Genomic DNA, 16,357 nt, shown 5'->3' on the forward strand with positions numbered 1-16,357 from the left:
GTTATCTATATTGATTGTGTGATTAGTACTGACCCGGTGTTGTTTTGTAAAACCTGCGGTGATCCATTCGGGGATGGTGAGAGATATTGAACAGTATAGAGATGAGTACGGGATAGTTTGGGATGGCCACGACATGATGATAGAGTCTTCCGCTGTAGTTTAGCATTTCTTATTATTTCAGTTGAGAACATATAGTTTGAATAATGTATCGTACTTTTAGTTGGTTTCATGGATTGTAACTATTCATTAAACTATTTACAATAAATGTTGTTTCTGTTTTGTCTATTTGATTATCATACCTCGGGCGACCGAGATGGTGATGTCTTCATACCTGAGTGGTCCTGGTAAGGCATTCGGAGTATGGGGGTGTTACAGTGAGTGCCAAATTGCCAACCAACTTCAACATGACGGATATCCCGAAATTCAAGGGGCATGAAAACCCCTTGAACCATATGCGTGCTTTCAAAGACTACATGTCTATCAAAGGCATCAAACCCGAGATGTTCTTAAGGATCTTTCCTTCATCTCTCGACACCATCCCTAAGCAATGGTTCTATTCCCTAGAGCACAAGAAGATTGCCACCTGGGATGACGCCGCAATTGAGTTCGCTAAACAATACTCGGATAATGCTGAGATCCAAGTCAACATGCGCACTTTAGAGGTTCTTACCCAAAATGAGAAAGAAGGTTTCACCGACTTCCTAAGTAGGTGGAGGAAGACTAGTACCCAACTTGTCGAACGTCCAGATGAAGCTACCCTCGTGGAAAAATTCGTGGACAACTTGAAGCCCATTTATGCAAGTCACTTGAGGTACCAAAACATTAAGACCTTCAAGGATTTAACTGTACTAGGGACAAGAATTGAAGCTGACATCCGTAAAGGACTCTTGTCCAAAACGGTAGGTCGTGGATATCAAGGCTCAACGAGTCATTCCTACGGCTCTACTAGCAAGACTGATGAGGTTAACCTCCTTGAAACATCAAAGAAGAATAACCCACAAAGGAAATTCACGAACATTGGCGATACGTACTCCAATGCATTAAAGAGGTTGGTGAAACAGGGTAAGCTCCAACCCATAGCGCCTACACCTGATCCAGAAAAGAAATCCAAGTTCTGGGATGAAAATTCAAACTGCGAAAATCATAGAGGTAAGGGACACGATACAGAGAAATGTTACAAGCTAAAACATGTCCTTCAGGACATGATTGAAGACGGTCGCCTACCCATACCGCATGGAGGTAAGCCTAACAATACTCAGAATCCTCTTGGAATTATGATGATCACAAGTGAAGAATCTACCTTAGATTGTTCACATCTCATTTCTCCAGTCGAAGAAGAGATCCATGCAATAGAAAGTGAAGGGAGTAACTCCACCATTTCCCCTACTATCACCGACTTTATCGCATGGGCAAAGAGTGTGAATAGGCAAGTCTCAGAACTAGAAAGTGTAGTGGCATCCCTCCGTAATCCAAGTACAACACCTAAGGAACGCGCGCCACTAAATCTCTCTCAAAATGCTACAATGCAAGATGTAGTAGCCGTGGTTGATGAGCTAATCGACCAAATCATCCACTTGGAAGCTGAAATCATAAGGTTGAGAGAGCTTGCTACTATCAATGGAGTATGGGCCGATGACGATGAAGATAAATACCTCACTGAACACTACCTAGTCAAAATCAGTGAAGAAATAGTCAAAAATAGTGAGGATCAAGATATAGACCACCTTACTCGTTCAGGGCGTCCATATCAAAACACATCTCAAAATGGTCTCATAGCTAATGGTCCAATTACCAACACCAACGTTGTCACACCAAATGATGGCGAGGATACTTCTACTGACCATTTACTAAAGCAACTACAGAAGAAAAAGGCTGATCTTTCAGTCTGGCAACTAGTTGCAAGTTCATTCCCTTATCGCCAAACATTACTGCAAGCATTGGTTAAAATAAACGTGGCGCATAACTCTACACCTGATGACGTAGTCAACTTGGTCTTCCAAGATTCAACTAAGTTAAGTAACCTAGTTACTTTCTCGGATGAATATTTACCACCTTTCGGCGCTAGTCACAACTTAGCTCTATACATTACTGTCATTTGTTTAAAGAAGAATGTGTCAATGACTTTGGTGGATGATGGCTCGGCGGTCAACGTCATATCATTGAAAACGGCATACAAGTTAGGTATGAAAGAGTCAGATTGGACCCCTACCAACCAAGGTGTTCGCGCATATGATAGTACACAACGAAAAGTGGTAGGACTAGTCAACCTTACCAGAGCCACATAGCCGATTGAGCGAAAGGTTAACTTTCAAATAGGGGACATCGAAGCATCCTTCAACATACTTCTGGGAAGACCTTGGATTCACGGTTCCAAAGCGGTAACATCCACCCTCCACCAGAAAATCAAGATCCCACTGGATGGCAAAGTGGTGACAATCACTTCATCACCTATCAAGGCAGTAATAGAAAAGATGTCAAGCAACCAAGTGATTGCAGATCCAGTATATGAGCTCGGGGGCTTTCATAGCGTAAACCTTGTAGAGAGTGAGTTGGCACCCTTGTACTTTAATCCCTACTCTAATTTATTGGTCAACCACATACTCAAATCTCAGGGATACTTCCCGGGGATGCCATTGAATCATGTCCGAAGAAATACCTTTGCACCTTACAAAGAAGAAAACTCTCAAAGGATACCACTGGGATTAGGATACAAACCCACTAAAGAAGAAGCTCTAGAGATGCTCACACAATTCCAAAACCGCAAGAACGTGGGAATCCAAATGCGACCCTACCTCCCTACCCTAAATGGGTACTTCGTTAGAGAAGGGAGTCAAGAATACTTTCATGGGTTCCCCGAACCTTGGCGCTACAAAGGAAAGCAACTAGCTGGAATCGAGATCTTTCACGATTGCTTCTTCATTCCTTCAGAAACGGTTCCTACCGTCAAGACTCGTCAAGCACCTTGCTTGGATGAACAAGCTGTTAGCTTATTGTTTGGAGAAGATCGATTTGTTAGAGCCGCGCAGGACGAGATCATTACCATGATACTTCAGGATGACCACTTCAACCCTACCGCATTGATCACAGAAACCAGTTCGAATCAGCAGAAAGGATGGAGGAAATCAATCAAATAGACAAAAAATAAAGGAAGACTCTTTAAGCTCACCACTAGAGAAGGAGAGATGCTCAAAGGAGAGCCAGAAGACAACGAATTCGAGTCAGAGTCAGAGTCGGAATCAGAGTCGGAGTCTAGAGAAGTCCCTAGAGAGTCTCCTCTTGTCGTCACTCCCACTCTCCTTGTTTCCCCTAGCTTAGCATTGAGTAGTAACAGTAGTCTGGGAAATGTCCCGACAGCTGTCCCTTTACCACCACTGACTACCGAACAGATGGCTTCCTTGTTTCAACTCTTTTCAAATTTTAATATGAATAAATCAGATTCTGCTTACTCTTTGTGTTATTCTGAATGCAATTCTGTTTACGATGATAATTAGGATGACCCAGACTCAATCGAACTACCTCCCTACATAGCTAAAGAAATACTACAAGAGGGGGAAGGGGCACCAGTTATAGAGAACACTGAACCCATCAACGTAGGAACCGAACTAGAACTCCAATAACTTAGGATAGGGACAACCTTGAGCCCCACAGAAAGGGCCAGTTTTATAGACCTCCTACACGAGTTCAAAGACGTTTTTTGCTTGGTCCTACAAAGACATGCCCGGGATCGACAGGGATATTGCCGAACACAGAATTCCGATCAAACCAGGTTTTAAACCTGTAAAGCAGAAGCTTCGTCGAATGAGGACAGAATGGGCTCTTAAAATCAAAGAAGAAGTCGATAAACAATTCAAAGTCGGGTTCATCAAAGTTTCCGAGTACTCAGACTGGGTAGCCAACATAGTACCCGTGCCCAAAAAGGATGGGAGAATCCGTGTTTGTATTGATTTTAGAGACATGAACAAAGCGAGTCCCAAAGATGACTTTCCTCTACCACATACCGACATATTGGTGGATAATACAGCAGATCACGCGTGGTTGTCCTTCATGGATGGGTATGCGGGGTATAATCAGATCAAGATGGCTATATAAGACATGCACAAGACCGCCTTCGCCACTTGATGGGGTTACTATTGCTACACAGTTATGCCATTTGGGTTAATCAATGCTGGAGCTACGTATCAACGCACTGCGACTACGCTACTACATGACATGATGCATAAAGAAGTCTAGGTGTATGTAGACAATATGATTGTCAAGTCCAATGATAGAGAAGGGCACATTAATAACCTTCGCAAGTTCTTCTCAAGACTACGAAAATACAACATGAGGCTCAACCCTCAGAAATGTGCATTTGAGGTAACATCCGGCAAACTTCTGGGATATGTCGTCAGTCAACGAGGAAGAGAAATCGACCCTTCCAAAATCAAAGCTCTGATTGAAATGCCACAACCTCAGACAGAGAAGGAGGTTAGAGTATTTTTAATCAAGGTGCAATGCATAAGTGGATTCATATCGAAACTCACCATGATCTGCGAACCTATCTTCAAAAGCTAAAGAAAACAGATCACACCATGTGGGATGACGACTGCCAAAAGGCGTTCGACAGAATCAAGGAGATACTAGCAAAACCACCAGTGCTCATACCTCCTCAACGAGATCAACCTCTTGGTTTATATCTCACAGTGACTGAAACAGCCATGGGGGCTATGCTAGCGCAAACCGTCGAAAAGAAGAAAGAGTTATCTACTACCTTAGTAAGAAGTTCTTGGAGTATGAATGCAAGTACACACCACTCGAAAAGACATGCCTCGCTCTTGTGTGGGAAACGAAGAAGCTACGCCATTACATGCTTAGCTATTCAGTCAAGGTGTACTCAAAAATGGATCCTGTCAAATACCTCTTCGAAAAACCCGTTCTCAATGGACGCTTAGCAATATGGACCTTGATGCTCTCAGAGTTCGATCTCAAATATGTACCTCTGAAAGTTATAAAAGGGCGTGCCGTCGCCGAGTTTTTCGCAGAAAATCCCATCAATGATGCCCAAACGATAGACACCTGGTCGTTTCCGGATGAAGACATACTTTAAACCAATGTAGACTCCTGGGACCTTTATTTTGATGGAGCGTCGAACCTGAGAGGATTTAGAATAGGAGTGTTGCTCATTTCTCCTGAAGGTGAGCATACACCACTCTCTGTCAAACTCGACTTCGAGGTGAGAAATAATGCAGCAGTATACGAAGCTTGCCTCATTGGGCTACAAGCGGCATTAGGCTTAGGCATCAAGAATCTTCGAGTATATGGAGAGTTATACTTGATCATCAACCAAGTTACGGGGTCTTGGAAAATTCGAAGTGAAAGTCTGGCACCCTATCAGGCCAGGATAGACCAAGTCGCCCAATTCTTCGATCAAGTAACTTACCTACACCTACCTCGAGAAGAGAATCAATTTGCAGATGCTCTTGCAAAACATGCATCTTTGATTAATATGCCATATGATATGGTAGAAATGCCTTTATGCATCGAACGACAATCAGAACCAGCTTATGTGCACCAAATCATAGATGAAGAAGAAAACCCAGAGGAGCCTTGGTTCCAGGCAATTCTGAACTTCGAGCTCAATGGCACCTATCCACAAGATATGGATAAGAGGGGACAACGCACTATACGCTTACCAGCCTCCCAATACGTCCTCATGCAAGGAGAATTATATAAAAGAACACCTCTTGGTGTAGTCTTGCCTTGCCTTGATCATTCACAGGCACAGAAAGTAATGGAAGAAGTCCATAATGGAGAGTGTGGCCCTCACATGAGTGGACCAATGATGGCAAAGAAAATCACGCGTTTGGGATATTACTGGACCACAATGGAATCCGATTGCATCAAATATGTCAGACATTGCCACAACTTCCAAATCTTCGGGAATGTGCAACATGTCCCTCCTTCATTACTCTACACCATGACATCTCCTTGGCCGTTTTCTGCTTGGGGAATCGATATCATCCGGAGATCACCGCAGCCGGAACAGCAGGTCACTGTTTCATTTTGGTGGCAATCGACTATTTCACCAAATGGTAGAAGCGGCTTCTTACACTAGTCTCATAGCCAAAAACGTGGCAAGGTTCATACAAACCAATATCATCTGTCGATATGGTTGCCCACATGAGATCATCAGTGACAATAGATCACATTTCCAGGCTGAGACCGAACAATTGCTAGCCAAGTACAAGATCAAACACCACCATTCCTCGCCATATAGACCACAAACTAATCATGCAGTAGAAGCAGCCAATAAGAACGTTGTCACAATCCTCAAGAAAATGATTGACAATTATCGAGATTGGCCAAGTAAGATACCATTTTCCTTATGGGGATATCGCACATCCATTAGGACGCCCACTGGGGCCACTCCTTTCTATTTGACTTACGGCATAGAAGCCGTGCAACCAGTTGAGCTGGAAATCCCATCCTTGTGTATTCTACTCGAAAGTCAAATTCCAGAAGTGGATTGGAAGAGAGATAGATATGAAGAACTCATCCTCTCGGATGAACGAAGGTTGCGCGCATTACACAATGTGCAAACATATCCGGCACGTATCAAACGAGCCTTCAACAAAAGGGTTAAGCCTAGAAATATAAAATAAAGAGACTTGGTCCTCAAATCGGTTAAAGCTCTTTTACCTGTCGACCCAAGAGGAAAGTTCAAACCTAACTTGGCCGGACCATTCTTGGTCAAGTCAATACTTCAGGGGGGGTGCGGTTAGAATTACAGACCTATATGGGAATGAATATGCCAATCCAACTAACCTCGACCAACTGAAACGATATTATGCCTAGAATAGGGACAAAAACACAACTCGGGTAACACTACGTGTCGCTCATGCGGCACGATATAAAAAAAAGGCCCCTGGCCCGCTGAAAATAAAGCCTATGTCACTTTGCTCTTGCATTTTGACAATTCGTCATCCTCATATCATCAAATAAATTGAATTGCGCTTTAGGAGTAAGTAAAGCTCATGCTCATTTTCTAGTTCATTACAAGCTCTTGCTTAGAACAATTATTCTTACATCTATTTGAATTACACGCAAGGGTTTGATTTCATTTTTAAAATGAATACGTAGGCAATTCTTCACAAGATACAACCCATTATTTTAAATGTAAATAGGAGGACATTTGCACATGCATTTGAAATTCGAAAAGGATAATAAAAGAAAATCACAACAGTTTCATAACTAATTAATCTTTTATTCATTTCCTTCCATAAATAATAATAGTACGCCACATAATATAAAATAAATAGGCTAGGATTCTAAAAACCCCACCATTTTTATTACAAATAATAATAATAATAAATAATACTACGACTTAGGCTATTCTTCCATTTTTCCCTTGCCTTTGTCATTCTTGTCATACTTCTTATCTCGGCCACGAGTCAGGCGCTCCTGCGCTATCGCGGACCTAATCACTAACGGTCTCTCTCGCGGTCTAGCCTTACCATTTCGATCAACCACTATTTCGACGATAGGAGAAGTCTTCGGTTTCTTCGACGGATGAACAAATCGGAATCCGACTTCCTCCTCTCCCTCGGTCAAATACTTCTCTTTCTCTTTCGCTACATCACGGATCTTGTAATCAACAGGCTCGCGCTTCCTTAGCTTCTCATGCTCCTCAGGAGTAGTAGCTTTCCTCCACTGCAAGTAGGAATCCGATACCCATAATGAGCTAATCGAAGAGTTTAGGAATCACATGTTTCTTTGAGCCCATTTGAGAGCCCATTCTCTACGACTCTCGGCGGTAAGTGCCACTGCAGTCTGAGGAACAATATCGAGCTTAGGAATCCTTTGTTTTAAGCCAACCTGCCTCATCAATCTCTCCGGGAAGATGCATATCATGAATTCCAAGCCAGGAATGCGCACCGATCGAGTAGGATCCAAATACAATACTCCAGTAACTGACTTGAGATGCCACCATGGTACAATCCACCTGATCAAGGTACCATCCTCATTCTTCAGCTTGTTCTCCCAATAATTGCAAACCCGGGTGAAGTCCACCATATAAAGCCTGGTCCTCATTGCAATCGAGAGAGCATGGTACGCAGGAATGTTAACTGGAGGCTCGATCTGAAGGAAAAGTAGATCTATATACTCAACATATTCATATATGTTTTAATTTAATTTGTCATAAAATTAATGAATGATCTTATGCATGCAAACAATAAACAATTTAAAGAAGAATTCATCATCTTACATAGGATGTTTCGGTTTTATGGGCACAAGTTTGTTCACCTACTCACTTGTTCTTGAGCTTTCCTTATGGATGAATAAGATTCAAGTATAGAATCCCTCCCAAAAGCATATACCCAAGGAATCTCTTAATAACTTATATATATATGATCTAGTAATAATATAAGTTTTTACTATAAAATTGACACAAATAAATTGTATTTTTACTCTTGAAAATTTCGGTCAAGAGGTGGAATTTTTTTTGTGAGATTTTATTTCTCTAGAATTTTACAAATTGTAGAGAGTTTCTAATTTTCTTACTCTAGAAAATTTTTATCCAAAAATGATGAATGAATATTGAAAAGAAAAACTCTCTTTTCTTTTCTCATATGGTTGGCCGAAAAAAAAAGCCTTGGGTAGTATGCCCAATGCTTTTTATTATTGCTCTTCTCAAAAGCTTAGGTTTGCATGACTACTTGTTAGCTTCCATCATTGTGTTTTCCACTTAACAATTAACACAATTTTATTCCACTAACTCCCTCCATAATTTCGGTACATTCAATATAAAATGGATGGTTCATTTTATTTTGTCATTTGTCAATTGTAACATATGTGACATGTTACTTGACATATGAAATTGTAATGTATTTTTAACATATTAAAAATCAACATACTCATAAAATATGTCATATACAAAATCGACTAGTAATTCGTAATTACTTGTACCAAAATGGTTTCCAAATTATAAACTACAACATTCTGTATTTATAATAATTTATTCATTCCGTTTCAATTGTTTCTGTAAACAATAATTTCATCTAAGTAATAAAACAATTCGATTACTTAGACCGTGTCTCATTTAATCATATTTACAATAAGATACGTAAATTATACTCACAAAATTATCCGTCAATTTTAAGCAATTTAATTAACTCGTATCGGTATACGATTAATTAAATAATCAATTAAGAGTATTTCCCTATAGGTATGACCTAAGGGGATCAACTCGATCACCACCGCCGCACAACAAGTAATGTCAAACTCTAGTCACCAATCATTACCGATATGTGTGGACCGATTGATGTAAAATATTACATCCCACATGTATTCTTAAAATGAGATTTAATAATGATATTTAAATCATGTGATCGCACTATTGTTGAGGACACATTTCCCAACAATCTCCCACTTATCCTCGACAAGTGTGCGTCACCAATTCTCTTGTCCTATTACTATCTCCCACTCAATGCAAGGTGTCTTTCGGGTCGTACTTGCAAGTGATCATATCGAGAGTGGTTTCCTCGATCTGGAGAATAACTGATTGACCGGATTTATCTATCATAGATACCTTCCGAGCGTGGCCACGCATTTCCAGTTCATTACTCCTCGAGTGGCCCTGAGATATTATTTTAACCCTGACAAGGGGGTGGAAAATTCCTATCGCACTTATTCCCTTCGACTAGCCACAGCCATCATAACCCAAAATATGCCCATTTGACCCCATTTACGAAGGTCGTAGTAACACAAATCAAAGTTAATCAAATCGTGCCATCTTAGGCGAACAGTCTTTAGTCAAAAGAATCGACTCATTAGAATACTATAGCAGCTCTCGCCACGACCAGGCTATATAAATTGCCAGAACTCTATAAGCGGTCATAAGGCCCGACAGAGTGTTCCTAACAGTTTGCCTATATGATCGACTAGTCATCTCACATGACTCTATGGCACTTGAACTTGCCATCAATCGCATCACACTCTAGTCACTTCGAGACGTCACCTCATACAAGCGACTATGAGCTAATACTATGTTAATCCGGGTTCACTTTAACGGGGTTCAACATTGTCTCTACAACCCGTTTGGATGTAACAAAGTATAATAAAAGAGTTTTATAGTAAAAATCAAACGACAAATGCGATTATCACATATGAATAGTCAATGCTTGATTACTACTTCATATTCTATAATCTAATTTGATCTTTTATGTAGTTATTCATCTCAATTTAATTGAAATGACATGACTCATCATGTTAAGCCTATGAGAAGGCTTTGGTTAGTAGGTTTTATCATCTTCTTGTACCTTACTCAACCTTACTACATACTCGTTTTCCTTTGTAATGTATACATTTGCATTACAAAACTTTTTGAGTACGTGTCGAGATCCAATCAAGACATAGGTCCTCTAGCCTAAGAATAGCTCCCACTGTTTTCACAGTGTGCGGGACTCATCCTCTTGCACATCTCATGATTGCAAGTGTACTCAATTTCCGTTATAAATATCTATCATTGTTCTTTATTGCCTAGGACGATTCTAGAAAATCTACTTCTTAATTAACATAGCCACAATGGTATCTTAACCATCTTAATGTGTTTTGATTATGGTTTTGTCGGAAACCATGCGCAATCTCAATTGTCAATTGTCACTTGTGTAACACCCTTACACAAAATTGCATCATAAACACTTTGCTTTACTTCCTTAATGCTTCTGCAAGCACTTAAGGGTAATCTTTATAGCTTACTTGGTAAAGATTACTTAAATTCGATTTTGAAAACAATTCATCATACTCAAAGTATATGAAGTGTTATACATCATTACTCATTTAATTGATCCGGCAACGGAAGCAAATGGAATCAATCAAATATGTTCAATTTAATTGAATTAGTCATGAATCTTATCAACATAAGACTTCTTATTGACGCTAATATCACGTAGATTTATCTTCATAAATCTGGATATTAAAGATGTATTATATTACTCCAAAAGTCTTAAATCATTCTTAATGATCAATATGTCATCCACATATCGGACTAAATAAAATTTCCGTAACTCCCACTAAACTCCATGTATAAACACAACTTCTCGACTTATCGAGAAAAGTTTTATAACATGATCAAAACATTGATTCCAACTCATTGATGTCCTACTTAAGATTCTCTCTTAAGTTTCACATTATCTTAGGATTGCAAGAATCTACAAAAACTCAAGACATGTATTGAATACATTCCTTCTAATTGAATAAGTGGGTTTTAGATTCACTCGCTATGTATTTCATAATATTGAAACACAATCCCTAAGAAGATCCAAATAGACTTAAGCATTTCCACTGGTGCAAAACCCTTTGCAACCAATCAAACCTTGAAATCTGTCTTTATTAGTGCAAAACCCTTTGTCACTAATCAAGCCTTTTTGTTTCGGATTTTCATGGCTCTAAGCCTTGTAATGAGTTGCGACTTAAACACTCTTTTGTAAGTCATTTGTTGATTATTTTCCAGAAGTAATCAACTTGAATCAAACAATTTCTTTTGTAAGTTATAAGCTCTTTACTTTCTTAAAAGTAGCATGAATTCATCATTGCTTAATAAGTGACGAATTTAACCTTCTAGGTTTTGAAGAAACAACGTCTTACACAAAACGTCTCATGTAGCCAAGAAAGACCAGTTTCTTGCGACATGGCATTCTTTGTGGCTCTTGAATAATTTCTCCCACTCTGTCTTCTAGAAATAAACTTGTATTTTAGAAAGACAGCTTCACGAGCCGCAAACCCGTCGTACTCGTGATAATTTAAAAGGGAAAAAAAAAGAGCATTTGTTTCTTGTGAAAACTTACAAACATGGTACCCTTACCATTTCATATCTCATATGATTCGATTTAGTGGAAAAATAATCTAGACAAAATGATAAAATCCCCAAAAGGATCAAGTAACTCAAAGTAACTTGATCGAAGTCCAAACCTTATCGAATAGCGTTTGAATTCTTATCCAATCATACATTATCCCATAATGCGTGTTAAGAGAGATTAAATTGTGATACTATATCACAATTTATTTGGCTTATATCAAAGTCTTCACTTTGATAATCCCATCACGACTAAATCGTGATTCCTTGAACTCTTTGAAAATTCTTCAAAGATATCTCTATTTACCTTATTAAGTGAACATATTAGTGTCAACTTAAATTGTTGGTAAAAGATAATGATCAACCTATTTTGGATCGATGATTTACAACCTCGATTTCCTTTTCAACCAAAAGGCACGAGACATCTTGCTTTGAATACAAGATACGCATATACCATTAACAATCTAATGGTTTCAAGAGTACTCGATAACTCTTTGCGTTCATCATTCCAAAATTTAAGGTTTAATCATGGGTTACCAATTTGAATCTTACATCATCTACATGATATGTCATTCTAGTTTGGTTTAGAATATAATCACCTTGATAATGGGCTAGCCATACATCAAATCGTAGTGTATAGGGTCACAAAAGTGAAAACCTCTTTTGTATCTTAACAAGTTTATATTCTTATTTAGAGTTTATGCACTTAATAGTCATAATTAAGTACAACTTTAAATCCAAAAACTAGATTGAGTACACAATTACTCTATCTCTCGACATTATTGTTGCTAGTCGTCATATTCTAATCATCCTATGTATCAAGTACAATGATGAAAACCTCCACTGGTTTCTAATATTGACGAAGTGGTACTAGCAAAATTTATTTCAATCAAATAAATAAAGAACTAAGTCTTATTAGATGTCCCACAACTAACTTGCTTATTCTTTAACAACTTGGGGTAGTTTCCTTTCTTGTGTCCAACATTTAAGACAGTGGAAACTTTATCGGTCGGGATTGATAGGTTTAGTATCGCTATTCTCAACAACTTTACTTTTAACATTACCTTGTATCAATTCCATTATAATCTTTACTTCTTGAACCTCGTCCTCATCTTAACGGTTTAAGAGAATGCTCCCACTTATTTCAATGAGTCTTTGCTTAGAGAAGCAAAATTGAATTCATGAAGATCACTCTTCATTTGTTCGTTTTAGTCTTAAAACTTTCATTGAAGTGGTTGCGTTATTTTGGTCAATTACGAATTCTTGACAAAACTAATTACCAAAACAATTTATCGCTTCAAGGTACTTAATTCATTTAAGTATATGAAAAACAATCCATTGTAAGTAGATGTGTTAGTCTAGAATCAAAAACCTGTTTGATAATGAATAACTTTAATCTATACTCTTTGCAAGAGATCCTTAGCAATGGTTCATATGAGGTTTTAGAAGCAAATTCATATTTGTCTTTAGTTACGATGTTTTAGTGGAGATTTGGATCAAAAATCGAAATGATATCGTATATGAATTGTGGTAAAGAAATAGAACAATGTGATAACGGAATAAAGAAAAACTTAACATTTATCGTTATAATAATACTTGTAGATAACAAGTAAAGCATTTACATAGTGACCTCTACCCAACTATGATAAATGATTCCGAGATCCAAATTCATATTAACTTGGGCACGGGATAGCCGATGAAACCCTTATCAATATAACTCGGTGGATTAACTCTTTAATCGATTCTACTTTTAGAACTCTCGGTCGATAAAATTACTCTAAAATTTATCTATAGCCCGGAACACATGCGGCTACGGTCGCGAATACTTCCGTTGAGCTCAATCCAAATTTCGAATAAATGTGTCCATGATCCAAATCCATATCAACTTGGGCACGGGATAGCCGATGAAACCCTTATCAACACGAATTCGGTGGATAGACATTTATCACCCACTTTCCCTACGTAACAAGGTTTGTACCCCGGGATGGCCGAGTGCACTCCCTCACGAAATAGGTTTTCATGGTTTCTACTTTTTGGTAAGGCTATGTCTCAATTGATTATTTTAGCGAGAGGTCATGTCAATTTATTATCTATCACGTTTTAAGTGAACTAAAGCGGTGAACTACGATAATTATAATTGACACGGTCGATATACTCGATTAAAAGATAATGCATGTTTTAGTTATGGCGATTTAGCGATGCATGCAACATATAAATACAATGCAAAGCATAAAAAATAAAATCCTAGTATGACCTTCCTAAAATAGAAAATCTAATTAACTATTACATATTCGGAAACCAACTCCATTGGTCCCTTGAACTTCGGTTATGGCACGCATCTCGAGGTAACACCGTCTTTATGTATCGCCTTCTTGAGGAAATCCGTCTTTATGGAACTCCGGAATAAATAAATTACATAATAAATTACATAATTTTCTATTATACATTTGTAATTAAAATAAAATAAATCTATTAAATTACAAAACGGTGATACGAGATCACAATAAATTACAACCGAATCGATATTCCCATATATTTCGGGAAATACCAATTAAAATCTAAGGCCATACTAAGTAAAATTACATAATTCAAAAATTACATAAATTAAAATTATGACAATCATAAAGAAAATGCAGTATTATAATATGTATGAACATGCCCAATTTTATGCTAAATCGCCTTTAATTAGCCAATATCGTATATTACTCGGTTTTTACGGATTTGCGTGATTTCAACATTTTATAATCACAAAAATTACATAAATTCATATTTATGCATAAGTTAATTACCCTAACCTCTTAGGACTCAAAATTTAGTCTTCACTAATTATTTGATCATAATTAACTCATATTACTAAAATTTGTTCATAATGGACTTAAAATTATAATAAAATGCTATAAACTTCAAATAAATCACAAAATTTCAAATAAATTCAAAATTTGAAATTTAAACTCATGAAAATTCTGGAAAAATACCATGACACTCATAATGTTCAAAACCTTAGGTTAAAAATTTCGAATTTTTCCGGAAAAACAATGTTGCGGTTTATCGGTTTTAACTAAAATAATCGTAAAAACATGTGAAAAATTATATACATCAATTTTTCAATTTTAGATCTGAAAAAGATAATAAAATGCAACATATAATATTTTTCCTTAGTCATAGATTATGTTTTATTAATTTTTCACTAATAATGTCACTATTTATGCTATTTTTCTTCAAAAATCCATAAATCATGCAAAAAGACTTCACTATAGCCTATTATTTTACACACATCTTGTAAAATTGCATGTGACAACATACTAAATTTCTATGACCAGATTCAAAATTTATCTCATATTAACCTATTTATCACTTAAATCCGAATTTAATAATGAAAAATCCATTTTTCGAGCATAAGAAGTCCAAAAATTATGAAAATTTACAGGTTATCTCGAAATAATATATGTGACAACATATCCAAAAATTATTGGAAAATACGAAGTATAGCTAATTTTAGTCCGAAAATGACATTTTTACTCATAAAATCATATTTAAATGTCATTATTGTATAATATGAACAATAAAAATCCGTAAATTAACCAAAATATCCTAAAAACATTTTAGAACCAGAAATTTAACATGCATAAATTAATTTCGTGATATCTCATAATAACACTAATTATTCAAGTTTTATATGTTATTCTTATAACTCGGAAAAACTTTTAACCGATTTGCATGCAAATAACCAAGGCTCTTGATACCGATTGAAGGAAAAGTAGATCTATATACTCAACATATTCATATATGTTTTAATTTAATTTGTCATAAAATTAATGAATGATCTTATGCATGCAAACAATAAACAATTTAAAGAAGAATTCATCATCTTACATAGGATGTTCGGTTTTATGGGCACAAGTGAGTTCACCTACTCACTTGTTCTTGAGCTTTCCTTATGGATGAACAAGATTCAAGTATAGAATCCCTCCCAAAAGCATATACCCAATGAATCTCTTAATAACTTATATATATATGATCTAGTAATAATATAAGTTTTTACTATAAAATTGACACAAATAAATTGTATTTTTACTCTTGAAAATTTCGGTCAAGAGGTGGAATTTTTTTTGTGAGATTTTATTTCTCTAGTTTTACAAATTGTAGAGAGTTTCTAATTATCTTACTCTAGAAAATTTTTATCCAAAAATGATGAATGAATATTGAAAAGAAAAACTCCCTTTTCTTTTCTCATATGGTTGGCCGAAAAAAAAGCCTTGGGTAGTATGCCCAATGCTTTTTATTATTGCTCTTCTCAAAAGCTTAGGTTTGCATGGCTACTTGTTAGCTTCCATCATTGTGTTTTCCACTTAACAATTAACACAATTTTATTCCACTAACTCCCTCCATAATTTCGGTACATTCAATATAAAATGGATGGTCCATTTTATTTTGTCATTTGTCAATTGTAACATATGTGACATGTTACTTGACATATGAAATTGTAATGTATTTTTAACATATTAAAAATCAACATACTCATAA

The sequence above is a fragment of the Silene latifolia genome, chromosome 6 (genome assembly GCF_048544455.1).
Source record: "Silene latifolia isolate original U9 population chromosome 6, ASM4854445v1, whole genome shotgun sequence".
NCBI lineage: Eukaryota > Viridiplantae > Streptophyta > Magnoliopsida > Caryophyllales > Caryophyllaceae > Silene > Silene latifolia.